The sequence below is a fragment of the Physeter macrocephalus genome, chromosome 2 (assembly GCF_002837175.3).
Source record: "Physeter macrocephalus isolate SW-GA chromosome 2, ASM283717v5, whole genome shotgun sequence".
Taxonomy (NCBI): Eukaryota; Metazoa; Chordata; class Mammalia; order Artiodactyla; family Physeteridae; genus Physeter; species Physeter macrocephalus.
The window spans coordinates 114,255,033-114,272,780 of NC_041215.1; the positions used below are offsets into that span (position 1 = coordinate 114,255,033).

Genomic DNA, 17,748 nt, shown 5'->3' on the forward strand with positions numbered 1-17,748 from the left:
ACCTAGGGACACATACAGACTGAAAGTGAGGGGATAGAAAAAGATATTCCATGTAAATGGAAATCAAAAGAAAGCTGGAGTAGCAATACTCATACCAGATAAGATAGACTTTAAAATAAAAAATGTTACAAGAGACAAGGAAGGACACTACATAATGATCAAGGGATAAATCCAAGAATATATAACAATTATAAATATATATGCACCCAACATAGAAGAACATCAATACATAAGGCAACTGCTAACAGCTATAAAAGAGGAAATCGACAGTAACCTAACAATAGTGGGGGACTTTAACACCTTACTTACACCAATGGACAGATCATCCAGACAGAAAATTAATAAGGAAACACAAACTTTAAATGACACAATAGACCAGATAGATTTAATTGATAATTATAGGACATGCCATCCAAAAACAGCAGACTACACTTTCATCTCAAGTGAACACAGAACATTCTCCAGGATAGGAGAATGTTGGGTCACAAATCAAGCCTCGGAAAATTTAAGAAAATTGAAGTCATATCACGTATCTTTTCTGAGCACAACGCTATGAGATTAGAAGTCAATTACAGGGAAAACAACGTAAAAAACACAAACACATGGAAGCTAAACAATACGTACTAAATAACGAAGAGATCACTGAAGAAATCAAAGAGGAAATTGGAAAATACCTACAGACAAATTACAACGAAAACATGGCGACCAAAACTGATGGGATGCAGAAAAAGCAGTTCTAAGAGGGAAGTTTATAGCAATACAAGCCTACCTCAGGAAACAAGAAAAATCTCAAATAAACAATCTAACCTTACACCTAAAGGAACCAGAGAAAGAAGAACAAACAAAACCAAAAGTTAGTAGAAGGAAAGAAATCATAAAGATCAGAGCAGAAATAAATGAAATAGAAACAAAGAAAACAGTAGCAAATATCAATAAAACTAACAGCTGGTTCTTTGAGAAGATAAAATTGATAAACCATTAGCCAGACTCATTAAGAAAAAGAGGGAGAGGACTCAGTAAAAGTAGAAATGAAAGAGGAGAAGGCACAACAGACATCACAGAAATACAAAGCATCCTAAGAGACTACTAAAAGCAACTCTATGTCAAAAAATGGACAACCTGGAAGAAATGAACAAATTTTTAGGAAGGTATAACCTTCCAAGACTGAACCAGGAAGTAATAGAAAATATGAACAGACCAATCACAAGTAATGAAATTGAAACTGTGATTAAAAATCTTCCAACATGGCTTCCCTGGTGGTACAGTGGTTAAGAATCCACCTGCCAATGAAGGGGACACGGGTTCGATCCCTGGTCCAGGAAGATCCCACATGCCACGGAGCAGCTAAGCCCATGCACCACAACCACTGAGCCCATGTGCCCCAATTAATGAAGTCCACGTGCCTAGAGCCCATGCTCTGCAACAAGAGAAGGCACCGCAATAAGAAGCCCGCACACTGCAATGAAGAGTAACCCCTGCTTGCCACAACAAGAGAAAGCCCATGCTCAGCAACGAAGACCAAATGCAGCCAAAAATAAAAATAAATAAAATAAAATAATTAAAGAAATAAATCATCCAACAAACAAAAGTCCAGGACCGGATGGCTTCACAGGTGAATTCTATCAAACATTTAGAGAAGAGCTAACACCCATTCTTCTCAAACTCTTCCAAAAAATTGCAGAGTAAGGAACACTCCCAAACTCATTTTATGAGGCCACCACCACACAGATACCAAAACCAGACACAGATACTACAAAAAAATAAAATTACCAACCAATATCACTGATGACTATAGATGCAAAAATCCTCAGCAAAATACTATCAAACAGAATCCAATAACACATTAAAAGGATCATACACCATGATCAAGTGGGATTTATCCCTGGGATGCAAGGATTCTTCAACATATGCAAATCAATCAATGTGATACACCATATTAACAAACTGAAGAATAAACACCATATGATCATCTCAATAGATGCAGAAAAAGCTTTCAACAAAACTCAACACCCATTTATCATAAAAACTCTCCAGAAAGTGGGCATAGAGGGAATCTACCTCAACATAATAAAGGGCATATATGACAAACCACAGTAAACATTATTCTCAATGGTGGAAAATTGAAAGCATTTCCTCTAATATCAGGAACAAGACAAGGATGTCCACTCTCGCCCCTATTATTCAACATAGATTTGGAAGTTTTAGCAGCAATCAGAGAAGTAAAAGAAAAAAAAGGAATACAAATTGGAAAAGAAGGAATAAAACTGTTCACTGTTTGCAGATGACATGATACTATACATAAAGAATCCTAATGATGCCACCAGAAAACTCCTAGAGCTAAACAATGAATTTGGTAAAGTTGCAGGTTACAAAATTAATGCACAGAAATCTCTTGCATTCCTATACACTAATGATGATACAAACTGATGGAGAGATATACCATGTTCTTGGATTGGAAGAATCAATATTGTGAAAATGACTGTACTACCCAAAGCAATCTACAGATTCAATGCAAGCCCTGTCAAAATACCAAAGGCATTTATAACAGAACTAGAACAAAAAATCTTAAAATTTGTATGGAGACACAAAAGACCCCGAATAGCCAAAGCAATCTTGAGGGAAAAAAAACGGAGCTGGAAGAATCAGACTCCCTGACTTCAGACTATACTACAAAGCTACAGTAATAAAGACAATATGGTACTGGCACAAAAACAGAAATATAGATCAATGAAACAGGATAGAAAGCCCAGAGATAAAGCCACACACCTATGATCAACTAATCTATGACAAAGGAGGCAAGGATATACAATGGAGAAAAGACAGTCTCTTCAATAAGTGGTGCTGGGAAAACTGGACAGCTACATGTAAAATGAAATTAGAATATTCCCTAACACCATACACAACAATAAACTCAAAATGGATTAGAGCCCTAAATGTAAGGGCTCGGATACTATACCAGATACTATAAAATTGTTAGAAGAAAACATAGGAAGAACATGCTTTGACATAAATCACAGCAAGATATTTTTTGATCCACCTCCTAATGGAAATGGAAACAAAAATAAACAAATGGGGCCTAATGAAATTTAAAAGTTTTTTCAAAGCAAAGGAAACTGCAAACAAGATGAAATGACAACCCTCAGAATGGGAGAAAATATTTGCAAACGAAGCTACCGACAAGGAGTAATCTCCAAAACATGTAAACAGCTCATGCAGCTCAATATTAAAAAAACAAACAACCCAATCCTAAAATGGGCAGAAGATCTAAATAGACATTTCTCCAAAAAAGTCATTCAGATGATCAAGAAGCACATGAAAAGGTGCTAAACATCACTATGGAGGTTCCTTAAAAAACTAAAAAGAGAATTACCATATGACCCAGCAGTCCCACTACTGGACATATACCAAGAGAAACCCAAAATTCAAAAAGACACATGCACCCCAGTGTTCATTGCAGCACTATTTACAATAGCCAGGTCATGGGATTGAGATTGACATATATACACTAATATGTATAAAATGGATAACTAATAAGAACCTGCTGTATAAAAAAATAAATAAAATTCAAAAATTAAAAAAAAAAACAAATAAAAAATAAAAATTTCTTCTGGTTTCCTTGATTGAACCAAAAGAGTTAACCGCTTTTAGCAGTCACCTATTGGGTTGCCTCTCCGAGACCTCTTCTCCCTGTTAGGAGTCTTAGTGTTTATGCAGCGTATATGCTAAAACTGCTGGGCCATCAGCAGCCATCTTTAACAAGGGCGCTCCACCCTCTCATTTGATCCCTGCGTAGGCATACTCCCAACACAGGCCAGTGAGAATCTTTTCCCTAAACCCTGCTCTCTAGACTAGAGGTTAGTGGGACACTTTCCACAAGCTGGGTAGAAACTGAGGTGAGAGAATTCTCTGTGGATCCTTAGGGATTGTAGTTTCCTTTAATTTCCTAGTTCCAGCTCATTCCTGAGGCACACCTGTATTCCCGCCATTTGGGTTCCACCAGACTGCCGTTATTTTTCAAGTGGGTTTATTTAGTTTACTTTTTTGATTGAACTATTACAGAATAGCATATTTATAAAGAAACAATTTCTGCTTTCTCCAGTTATCCATTAGTTTATAACATTTTTATGTTTTCTCCTTGACAAGCTGCAGATGGAGCTTCATAGTCTAACACATAGGTCATTTGATGTTGCAATGGCAAATTAAAAATGCCAGTTATCAGCGATGAAATGAAATATATAATTACTGTCTGTAAAGTGTTATATAGTAATCAACACCCTGAGAGACAGAAACATGATTTGAGAGTTGGCTTATATAAGTATAGTGGGTCACAGAATTTCTCCAAATCTTAATTGAGCTTCTACCTATTTTTGTTTGTTTGTTTCATACGTTTCTTTTTTGTTTCATATGAGACTGATTTTGTTCTTACTTACAGGTAAATTTTACCTTGAAATTATGCCACTCTTCCCTATCAAACACCAAAATGTTCCTAAATTTAAGCACTTGAGAAGGAGAAATCCAAATGATAAATATCACTTAGTAATTCACCAAGGCCCCTTGTCCCTGAATACTTTATGCTCTAATGGTGATTTGTAAGTCAAATAGTTCAGGTGTATGCCAGTGTTCACATTCAGCCTTATCAACCTCATGGCACAAAGAGACCTTATAATGTAATATCTCATCACCAAAAGGACAGTTAGATAACATAGGATCAGGCTTCAAAAATGGCTTAGCTGGCAAATACATATTTTAAACAGACCGCTTGGTTGACTTAAGTATCAGAACTGTCTTTCATCAAGTCTTGATTAGCTGACTGTTAACCTTGAACCAACAGTGACTTGCTTGGAATGCATTTCATTTAAGGTGATGAAAATAATATCTTGTATTACTAACAGAGACTCCTGAAAACCTTCATTTACTATCCACATAATAACAATCTGGCATATACATTACTCTTCAGAAACTGAAACATCACTGTATCTATTTGAATTGCTAATGGGAAGAAGAGCCATGCTAAGAAAATCCTTAAATAATAGTAAGTTCCTAAACATAGGCTTTCACTTTCTTACTGTGAAAAGTTGGCATTAATTATGCAAGTCTCTGTGCTAAAGTACACTTTAAAGTTTGATGGTCTTTGTTGCTTTATTACCATGATGAATGAAAGAAAACTTATTCAACACACCTGGATCACAGTTAACAGATTTTACATAAATTGTTTCTTTTTAGTTTTTCTGACATTGTTTTAAGAAGTTCAAGCTAATCAAAATCTAAATCTAAAAGGGATAAAATAATTTATTGATTAAAAATGGCAATGATGGACTTCCCTGGTGGCGCGGTGGTTAAGAATCTGCTTGCCAATGCAGGGGACACAGGTTCGAGCCCCGGTCCGGGAAGATCCACATTCCATGGAGCAACTAAGCCCGTGTGCCACAATGACTGAGCCTGTGCTCTAGAGCTTGCTAGCCACAACTACTGAGCCCGCGTGCTGCAACTACTGAAGCCCGCACGCCTAGAGCCCGTGCACTGCAACAAAGAGTAGCCCCGCTGACGCAACCAGAGAAAACCCACATGCAGCAACAAAGACCCAACACAGCCAAAAATAAATAAATAAATAAATTTATTTATTTAAAACAAAAATGGGCAATGATGCATAAGCCTCATAAGAAGATAAGTATTAAATTTACTGGAGGAAGAGTCTGTACTTCATCTTTGTTCATACTAGAACATGGTATGTTGTTCTACATACAGAGGAACTACTTTGGAAGGATACCTTGAGCTTATGGGTCTTTTCAGACTTAACAGTAATTTTAGATAGAACATCTGAAATTGGGAAATATAAGAATTCTCACCCACTACCCATCTCACTGCAACATCTGCCCTGCTGCAGTTCTAACCTATCAATTTAAATTGGATACTTTTAGATGCAGATGGTGGTGGTTAATTTCCTCTGGACAGCCGATTAAGCATTAAAGGGATGATAGTCTGTTAGTAACAAATCTGTTTACTTCAGTAGCAGTGCAAGGACTTTATGCCTTATTAGGAAAGTCCCTTACTCATTTTCTGTTAGAAAACTCTGCCAGCACGATTATATTCATAATGTTTGTAAACATCTTAATACACAATTGTAAACAGTAACATTTCTTTAACAGTTACAAATGTCTGAGAAGTACATAAATACAAATTTACTGTACCAAAACAAAAAAAAAAGATTACTAAAGAGATACGGAGATATTATAAGAATATAACCTGATTGAGGAGAAAAAGAGAATTTTGTTTTGAAATAGCACTATTTTTTTTTCTATAGGTGGTTATGTTCAATGACAATTAGATTATCAAGTAGTAGAGTTGGTTTGTTTTTAATGAACCTGTTGATATTACTCATAGCTATCAGAAGCAAACTAGAAAATATTGTCATGAACATTGAGAGTTTACTGTGAATACAAGTGAAAAAAAGAAAAGTCTTTTCAAAATATGTTCATACCTATAACTCAATAAAATAGGGGATGATTTGTGGCATTCTTTTGGGTGAGCATTTACAGTCAGACATTCTTAATAAATTAACTCCCAAAAGTAATAATTCCATTAAGAAGGAAACTGAAAAAATCTTGTTTTTAAGTAAAATATATATATAATATTTATAAATATTTTTAAAATAAACATATTTGAAATGAGAAATTTAAGGGTTTAAAATAAGGAATCATGCACCTATATCTGAGAACTATATTAAACTCTAATATCATACTGTGAGGGAGTTAGTGTTAAATAAGTTATAAGAAAATGTTTGTACATTAATTTATCCTCTCCTTACTTAAAACAGTGTTCAAAAAACAAACAAAACCACATACAGTCAATATGGTTAAAGGAAACACACACACACACACACACACACACATATATATATTTTATATGGCATAAAATATATCAAGATAAATATACATAGTATATAATATATAAGGATAGAAAAAATAAGTTGAAACAAGGGTTAGTTTATTTCAGAATATGCATGCATTTTAGACAAATGCAACTAAATAAATTGTAATGCCAAAAAACTTTGGTATTCCTGTACTGGTGAAAAGTTTAAAAGATCCCTAAACTCACCATTAATGATAATATTTTCTTATACTAATCTCCTATCATACTTTCTTTGTTCCAACCTGATGAAACATTCTGTTTTATCGATTTACTGTATTACTAGACAAATCTCACTAAGGTTAAGGTTATGCCATGCTAGTTATCTTTATAATCTTTGGAGTACATAGATAGTATGGGACATTGCACATGGTAGGCACTCCATAAAAGTCTATTAAAAAACAAATGAAGTAAATATATTTTACCCATCCTTCCAAACTAATAATAAAAATCTACTGAAAACTTACTACTCAGTAAATGGCTATTGCGGGAGTTACAAAGTTTAAAGTAGCTTTTAACCAAAAGACATTAACAATTTTGCTGAGGATACAAAAATAACACACAGCATTCAGGTGTTATACCTTAGTACATGCATTATAAACTTAGTAGAAAATAAGAGAACAGAGAGTAATGTAGGTTGAGATTTATGCTTTTTAAAATCAATGTTATATGAAAAATAGAAAATATTTTATTTTGAAGCATCTAGCTGCAAAAGAATAAAATACTTTTTTGTTAGAGTATAGTAACACGCTCATTAAGTGTATGAGTGTTCCATTTTGAAATTAATTTTTCATTTTAAAGGAACTTGGCTTATTGCTTTAAACATCAGAGAAAAAACCTTTTCTGCCTTTATACTCAAACGTCTTGTGTTTGCAACCTTCCCAAAAAGCTTACACATGCTTCCTACTGTTAATTTACCACATGCTTGCTAGAGCTGACAATTTTTAATTTACTGGTCAGATTCACCTATTATTTGTACGCATTATACCAAACATATTTCCGATTCACTAAAATTTCTTTGTGGGAATACAAGGAAATTATAGTGAATATGGTTGAGATCAAGTGGGCCCTTAGATCTTAATTATAAATTACCGAAAAAAAAAAAAAAAAGAACTAGCTCCCTTGGCTATTTTCTTACCAGGAAACAAATGAAAAAGGGAAATTTATTTCCAACCGTAAATCCCAAATGTTTCATTTTCATTTTCCCCAAGTTAACTTTCTCACCTAGCTAAGCAGCATTTCCTGCCATTATTAGCTGCCAGCCCAATATCAGCTGACCAGTATCTGTCAAACTCCTTGCTTCAATGAGCTTAGGGACTCCTGAGGAATTCCACATATGCCGACTTCTGCTTACAGCTTCTAATTATTTTCTAACAGATAATGGAAGATTTAAGTTCAGAGAGGTTAGATTAAATTTGTTAAGTGGATCAAAACCCTAGATAAAATTCCAGTGGCAAAGATCACTGTAGAAAACCCTAAGCTTTTCAGTTTTGAGATAAAGAGCCCTCGCTGATTGCTTGTTTTCTGGGACAAACTGGTCTCACAATGTTACTACCTCAGAGGTATTCATTCTTATTTCTAATCACACTGTGCCAAGCTCTGTGTAGACTATAAGCTGTGAGCACCAAAAACATGGCTTCTTAGGAACTGTAGCAGCATTTAGAAAGTTCAAAAGAATATATGGATATCTTTTTCCTTACTGGAAAAAAAAACAATTGAGCTATTTATGTAGTAAGTATAGTACAACTTATTGTTTTAATGGGGTCAAAGAAGTATAGACTCTATGGTAATAATTTTATGCGAAGTGGTCATGATGAGGTTAAAATGCTTAGGCAATACATCAGAATTTTTTAATTTGTATAATTCAGAGGATTTGTCTGCAGTTTTTGTAGAAAGTCATAACACTCAGTTTGATTTTCTAATTTGAGGGTAAGAATGAGTGACATAAAATGTCATATGGAGGACTAATAAATAAAAAGAAAATGATGAGGTCATCAACAGGGCTTTGAGGAACAAGAATGCCTCTTGAGCAAAGCTTGGATTCAATGAATGCAATGGGCCACCTCAGGAGCTCAGAAGAAAAAACTCAGAAGAAATAAAACTCTGTGAGGGAACTGCCACTTGTTTTACTACTTATGGCCGCCATCTCTCTCTAAGATAATGTGATCTTTTAGTGGAGGCAGAGTAATGGTATGAGAAGTCAGTAGATTTTGAAACCAGAGAGCTTTCAGTTCAAATCCAGGCTCTGCCTTCCCTTATTGGATTCAGAATAAGAGAAATGATTTAAATCCTATCTGAAAGCTTAATTCTCCTCACAAACAGGCATATTAATACCCATCTGTAGGCTTTCCTTTGGCTCAATCTAGATGCAAAGAATCATTTCTTTCTTTACTTCATAATTTATAATTTTGGTCTTAATTTTACACATTAGGTTCTAGAAAATATGTTTTAAAAATATGTCTACTATTAATAGTTGATCCATAGTGGAACATGATTAAGCCTTCTTGCTAGACCAATCCCTTTTCACTCTGGCTTTGCTGTCATTGAGTTAGTTTTTGTACAAATCCACCATACTCCATTGTACAGATTAACTCTTGCAGTTTAGTACAAATAAAACAGTACCCAAACTTGTCCTTGTTAATATAATATCTTCATTTAATCTGGATGGGAATCACCCATATGTGACCCAGGATTACTGATACCTGTTGCTGAATGTAGGGTTAATCTTGAAACTTGAAGATCTCAAGCAATCTGGGGATGCTCTCTGTCTACTTCAACTTTTACTATGACCATTAACAATAACCATTAACTAGGATGATGATGGAGGTAACGCCAACAGAGTTTCTATTACAAATTCTTTGGGTGCAACCAGACATACTGTCAATCTGTTTAGTTTCTGACAGTCTATGCTTTGCAAACAAACCTGTGACACAAACACGTGACTAATACAGCAGTGCTGGGAGGTAGAATGAGGAATTCTTTTGATCGTTGTGAGAAAACGATCATAAAAAAGTTCAAGATATCCTTGTGAGTAGTAACTTCTGTATAACCATTTTAGCAATACCAAGCATGTGATCATTCATAGATGATTACCCAGTGGTGTAATAAATTTACAAAAGCACATTGAAAAAATATGATGGAGTATATTTACCATTAATCCATATACCACAGTGGAGTGAATATATATAAGTATATAAAATTTATAATAATATTTATATTATATTAATAATAAAATTGTAGTATATATCTATAATATATAATAATATATAATATTAATATATAAGTTAATACATTTATATTTATTTACTCCACTATGTAGATACACATATATGTGTGTGTATGCTATTGCAAATATCACAGCATATTAAGCCTTCATTTCCTGAACAAAATCACTGCTGTATGAATAAATAAAATCACTTTATACCACATAATGTAAACCAGGATTTTATTCAGATGGTCCTTTCCTCTTACAGAAACAATATTTTATATCTTTGAATCTACAAACAGAGAATTAAGCATTAACAAAACCATCTGTGGCAAGGTTCGATATATTTCAAATTATTTACTGATTTTCTGGAAGTTCTATTTCCTGTCTATGTTTGCCCTGTGGGCAAAAGCTTTCTACCTGAATTTTATGAGCAATCTTCATATTGTAAACAGCTCTTCCTACTGATGCAGTCAAAACGAGTGGGGATTTTTCCTAAACCATCATAATTAGCAAATACCGCTTGGATTGGAGTCAGAAACTGCACGTGATCAGTGTCATTCTCTCCCAGCTCCATGGTGGCACAGCAATACATCCGCTAATCATGTATGAAACTCCCCAAATTGTGGAGTTTAGAGAGCTGGAAAATGCCTACAATACAGAAAGCAACGCCTTTAAGAGACTACTGATTTCCATTCACTGAATTTAAATATTGGTACAGTAGACAATGTGCCTACAATGGAAACATTCACAGGGAAGCGTTCAGAAGATCCCCATTAGGGGAGGTTACTGGCCCCTTGCACACATAGAAAGTCTATAAGGGGTTTTCTTTCTCAAAGGGCTTTCAGAGGGTACACTGACACCTACTTACAGAGTCAATATAAAGGACTATTCCCCAGCGACATGTTGATGCTCTGGTTTCAAAACATTTAATAAATTTATTTTGTAGAAATAAATCATAGATGAACAATATAAATATGTAAGGAAAATTAAAGTATAATAAAGTAAATAGAGACAGGACTGTTGGAGGGAAATATTAAGTCAATTAGTCTGGAATAGAGAGGCTTCAGGGAAGAATAATAACAACCTTTAAAAATAGAAAAATTATTCAGTCAATTAACCACGTACTTATTGCTTTCTAACCAGATGCTTGTATTACGCTTGCCATTAGAGATGCAGACGAGACATGGGGTCAACAGACAGTCCCTGTCATCAGAGATCCTGTAGTCCAGTGATGAGTGATGGAGAATGGGATTCTACAATGATTACTAGGACAAATACATCTCTAATAATCACAATAAAGGCACAATTTTTTTCTGAATGTTATTAGTAGCTTATAATTTGGATTAAGGTGTCAGGAAAGGTATCTTTGAGGAAGTCTACTTAAGCTGAGAAGATAAAGATAACCAAAAGTTCATTAGGTGTAACCAGGAGAAGGAAACTCTGGGGAAAAGCACTGACTGGTTTGCTTGGCTTGTAAGAGGAGTGGAAAGAAAGTCAGTGAAGAGAAAGAAGACTGGGAAAATAGTTAGGAGCCCTACAAGCCAAGGGTTTAATATTTTATTTTGCTTTAGTGAAAACACTGAAAGGTTTTATTTTGCTTTAGTGAAAACACTGTATTAAAAAACAGGGAGATCAAACTGGAAGCTCTTTTTATAATTCAAGCTGGAGAAGTTGATGGCTTGGATTAAGGGGGTGGCAATGGCATATAAAAAGAAGATGATGCTCTCTAAATGTGTTTTTGGCATAGAATCAAAGCATTTTCTCTTGAATTTGTAATGAGTGGTTTGAGGGGTTGTGACATTTAAGGATAAATCCCAAATTTCTGATGGGTACAATAAAGTAAATGAATATACACATTATTTAAATGGGTAAGATTAAGTGCAGAAGAGATTAAGAAAAGAAGATGAAAAGGTACATTCTGAGTGTGTTAAACTTGAGATTCCCCTGAGATTTCAGTGTGGTGATATCAAGGATGGAGATGAGGTCAGATTCATAAAATAGAGATGAAATTTGAGAATCTAGTGAGATGTTCTACAAAACATGTATATTAAAAAGAGGTCTAGAACATAGCACTGAGAAATTTTAGTATTTCTAGGATTGTTTGCCAGCATGATTTTGAGAATCAAGAAAGTTGAAGATTTTTAAGAATGTGATTATGGGATAAGGTGGGGGGGATAAATTGGGAGATTGGGACTGACATATACACACTACTATTTATAGAATAGATAACTAATAAGAACCTGCTGTGTAGCACAGGGAACTATACTCAGTGCTCTGTAATGGCCTATATGGGAAAAGAATCTAAAAAAATAAATAAATAAAGACTGGATATATGTATATGTATAAATGATTCGCTTTGCTGTACACCTGAAGCTAACACAACATTGTAAATCAACTATACTCCAATAAAAAATTTTTAAAAAAGAATGTGATTATAAGATGGTCCACAAATTCAAGATTGTTATGAAGGGATGTGAGGACAGGTGGCAGCTGAGGGATAGTGAGAAACAGCCAAGAGTCAATGAATGGGAGACATCAAAAAGGGTTAACTGTTTCTCAGGTAGTTACTATAGGAAAAGAACTAGAGGGACAGGAGAATATAGTTGGAGAATTAGGTGTTTGATTGAGTGATTTCAGATGTGCTGCCATTTCAGACCGAATTCTCTACAACTAACAGGACAGGAACCAGGGCCAATGAAATAACTATAACAGAGTGATTTACTCTAGATACTGGTAATTTTTTCTTTTCTTTTTAGTAGAGTTTTGGAAGACTAAATTCTGTTTCTAATGGAGTTTGGAATCTCTTTCTGAAGTTATTGTTTTATTTTTAAAAGCAAAATAACTATCCAAAACTTTTCTTAATTACTTTAGCAATAATTTTTCTTAAGGTAAAAAGGATTGGTTAACCAATTTTTCAAAATCATGCAAGCAGTATAGAATCCTGTGACATCTAAGTAGTGGGCTTTTAATAAAAAGGAATTTTATGTTTTTCACCTCTGAAACGAATGAATTGTATTCATATATGCAAATTAGCAAAATCTATTAGGCCTAAAGATATAATTAAATTATATGCATTTAACAAAATCCACTGTTAGTATAATACAGGATCTAGCTAAGAGTTATTGTTAACTATGTGAAGCCATATGTATGAAAATATTGTGATGTGAAAATAATGTTATAGAACAAAATATCTTTTCCAATTGTTTTGTAAGTCTGCTATAATCTAGGAGAAAATGTAAACCTTACCAAAAAATTGTTTGTCTCACCCCACTAATATGGCAACAACTAGAGTTGAAACAGCTCCCACTAAGACACTGAGTATCATAAAGACAATATAGAGAAGAGTAACAGAAACAATGGACACATCTTCAGAAAACAATAAAACACTTGCGTAAGATAAAAGTTCCTATTGTATAGGAAGAAGGAAACTAGTTATTTTTCTTTTAATAAGAAAATTACCATTTACACAATAAGGTTGGCTGATCTGAAACACCTTTCCTTGCAGCACCTTTTCATGAACTATGTGGTTGATTTGGTGGCGAAGCTGAAACTGAAGCCAAGAAGATTCAAGTTATCTCTAACCTGAAGTATTATTGATCAGTCACTGGAACTTAGGATAATTATGGCATTTCTTTTATCCTAGATTAGTTCTTTCTAAGAAAACATAAATTAAGTAAAACATTTAAAGACATACGCACTTCCTAGGCAAATAAAATAATGTTAAATGGTAGTGGGCTTAAATATCAGGGGAAACAAACAAACAAACGGAAAACAGAGTAGTGGAAGCTCAGATAAACTCAAGAGCCTGTCTGATTTGACCAGACCAGGGTCCCCAATTCCAGGGATCTTGCTCAATAGCATCATTTTTTAGGTATCTGTTGTACATCACTTGATGAATTTAAAAACAAAAAAAAAGAGACAAAAAACACCCGTGTTTTCCCAATGAAATGGTGCTATTTGAAGCAAGAACTAGGAGAGTGCATAAATGTAGGCATTCTTCTTAAGAAGGTGGACCTTTAGAGTCATTTTCTTAACGTTCAACGTGATCTGCCTTTATGTGAATGAAGAATGTACTGGCCACTCACTAGCAGTGTGTTATTATCATCATTATGAATCCATTAGACATACTCAGGTGAGCTGAGTAACAGCCTTGTGACCAAATCCTCCTTCTCTTGCTTTTAGTGTAGCATTTAACAGAACACAAACTGCTCCTTATTTATTTTTGCCTATGGTAAAAATTCTAAAGAAAGATAAAAGTCCTCTCCTTTGCCCTTGGATATCAATAGAAGTAGGGGATGTAGTGAGTTTTGAGTATTAAGTTGTTGCATGTTTGTCGTTATTGTAACAAGTGAGTCACAGCTATATCTGATAAACCTAGTAGTAGTAGTTATTAAATCTGGAATACTGTACCCTAAGTGTACAGTTGCAGCGAGGGAGGGCAGCAAAAAGGTCTAATGCTTAATAAAAGTATGCAGTTTCCATTGTCTTTGGAAGCTGTATTTTCCTCCTATAAAATGATATAAAACACAGGCACACACATGCATATTATTACTAATAGACACATAACCAGTCTGCAAAGGAGACATGTGGCATGGTTGCAGTTATTTTAGTTTGAAAGTTATCCTTGGAACACTCTACCATAGTGCTGTACCTTAGTTGACTTCCTCCTGCCTTTCTTTGCCCAGTGGCTTTCTCTTGCTACTGAAACCTGTTTTGCCACACTCTGCAGGTAGTACATGCAGGAGAATAAACGTCTTTCTCTCCCAGTTGCCCTCAACCAATGACTAACAGCTGGAGTCCTTTCATCATCTCCCTTAAATTTTAAGGAGTAACTCTGAGGTGTACATCCTACACTGGCTGCCAGAGTCTCTCCAATGGAAAGAAGCTCCAGTCTCTCATGACGGCAGCTGACTTTACTGATTCTCCCGTCTCATTTCCATATTCCCTTACTGATGAGTCCCTCACCTCCAAAATAAACTATCAATACTTTCACTCACATCCTTGTCTCAGGGTCAGCTTCTGCTTCTGGAAGAGCCCAAACTAAGACATATGTCAAACATGACTTTTAACTTAATAACCCTGAGAATATTTGCAATTTCAACTCAATTCTTAGGTCCAAATTGCAAATAATTTTGCTAAAGTAGACCTTTTGTGGTTTGATATGTTATTTAAGCACTTATAATGATCTTCACACATAATAGATGAGGTGAAAATGTAGGTATGAAAAGTAGGTATATGTTTGTATTAAAGTTATACCTGCCTACTTAAAATACTGAATTCACCATTAATTTTTCCAGTTCAGCAGTATTTTAATTGTTGTGAAGCTATCCTAATGTTTTAAAAGTTGAGAAAATAGTACGAAGTGTTTCTGCTTGATATTTATTGAAACTCTGTCAATAGCAGTTCATCAATCTGTTAATCTTCTAGCAGTTATTCACCAGGTAGGAAAGGTGCAGTCAAAATATTTTCCCTAATTTTTTTTTTTTTTTCACTTTTAAGACGATCAGACTCTTTAGAGTCTGTTGGTCACCAGATCCATCAACCATCTAGGAAAATGATGCCTTTCATGGCTCAATCAGAGCCTCATTTAAATTTCAGCAGAAATCTGTAACTTCAAGCTGCCATTCCCCACTCCTGTTTCCATGGGAATAGACTTCAGATGAGGGAAAAGAAAAAATGGACGGGGTTAGGAGCTTTCAAATAGTCATTCAAAATCATGATGAGGTTTTCAGAGCTTCTTTCCTAGGTGATTATTTTGTAGCCTCTTAACCCCTTTTTGCCAGTCTGTTTCCATGGAAATATGACAAAAAGGGCTGTCCAAGCCTCCAGCAGAGATTATTAGCATTCTTGTGAATTTCAGCTTTGGCTGCTGTCTAGACTGGGCAAGATCTTTTACTATCAGTTTTACATATTAACTACACTGTTTCTACTCATTGTCTTTTTTCTTTATCATTTTTACTTCCTTGAAAGTTCCCTTCACAAATTTATACTTATGATCAAGATCAAATTGATTGTGACATCACTGAAAAAAGCTTGTTTTACATTTTAATATTTGAACCGGCTGTAGAGAGCGTCAGAAGTTTTAGAGACGGGCAGAAGGGACATTATTTAGTTACTGGGCTCAATGTCTGTTACACAGGTGTTGATAGATATGCAGCAAGCATCATATTTAAAATATTTAGCAACTGTTAAGACACAGCACTGAAACCAAGTGGGACTCTGTGGGCTCCTGGGCTCTGGAGCCTTTCTGTTCAGCCTCCATGACCTTCCCTGAGTTCCAAAGGGCAGGTTCAAACAGCTGCTAATCAGGGAAGGGAGGGGATTCAGAGACAAGGAAGGAGCAGCCAAGAAACAATAGGGTCCTGGGATACAAATAACATCTTTGTGCTCTTTACAGAATGAAAACCCCCAACAAATGGAAATTGTTAGCATTCTTCATTCCAGATTAAAGGAACTAGAAAAGCTCTTCAAGACACCACCTGAGGCCAGATTAAAGGAATGGAGGCCCTGCACACACCCTAATCTTATCAGCAATCCCACCCTTGAACCACTGCTATAGGACTCCTCACTAAACTCACTAAACCCTCGGGGTTGGGACACACAGTTTTGAGGGCAAGAGCCTGCTTTGTCCCCCTCTGCCTGGCACAGCAATAAAGCTATTCTTCACCCAAACTCTGTCTCCAAGGTTCAATTCGGCACTGGTGCACAGAGACAGAGCTTTCGGCATCTGTACCAACCAATCAGAGCAACAGGTTGGTTCCACTTAAATGATCAGCCCTATTGTATAACAACCAATAAGCTGTTAAACTAAAAGTAGCCCTATATAAGATGGGTATAGCATTAGACCAAAATAAATTATGCAGCACCACAAATTGAGCACCTATAAAACTTACAAAAGAGCGTACACGAGAAAAGGATAGAAAAACAGAGCAATTCATTTTTTAAAAATCAGAGTGCATATTCTTTCATATGAAGGTCATTTGAAAATCAAAATCATTCTTATTACTGAAGACTTTATGCTAAAAGATAGAGAAAGAATGCATATGGGTCTTTGACAGTACCCCTGGCAAGATATCTTGTGTTGAGTGTGAAAAAATAACAGCACGCTACATACATAGTTTCATCTGTTGTACCTTCTGAAATTTGCTGAGCAGCTCAATCTACAATTTTTGCTAGGGGAAATCTTAAAGTTCTGATTGACCTTATAAAGTAATTTCATTCTTCAGAACTCTTATTATTCTATAGTTGGAGCATTTTACCTATAAGGTCTTGTCTTATGAATTTGAATTGAAAAAAACAAGTTTCAATGTGTAATTATCTGAGTTAGTGGGTTCCTAATTTAAATTTAACAGCAACTAACTCACTATCAAAGCTAATCTTGATTGATGTTTTCAACTAAATAGATCATAACAACAATAAAATAAAGCAGTCTGATTAATTTTCCAAATCATCGTCACTACTCTCAAATGCAGTCTGGCATAGTGGTTAAACACATGGCCCTTGAGGGCAGGATTTGGTCAGCAAGCCAAATCTGGCTTTTAGCTTGCTTGTGTAAATAAAGTTTTACTGGAACACATTCATACCCATTCACCCATTCACCCATTCCTGTGTGTGTGTGTGTGTGTGTGTGTGTG

At 35.1% G+C, this 17,748-nt stretch overlaps 1 protein-coding gene across 5 annotated transcripts in view; it reads right to left on the bottom strand.

Moving 5' to 3' along the window:
• The window catches only part of ERBB4 (erb-b2 receptor tyrosine kinase 4), a 1,129,074-nt gene that overhangs the window by 210,689 nt on the left and 900,637 nt on the right, over positions 1-17,748 (bottom strand). The gene's annotated exons all lie outside the window — the stretch shown is intronic.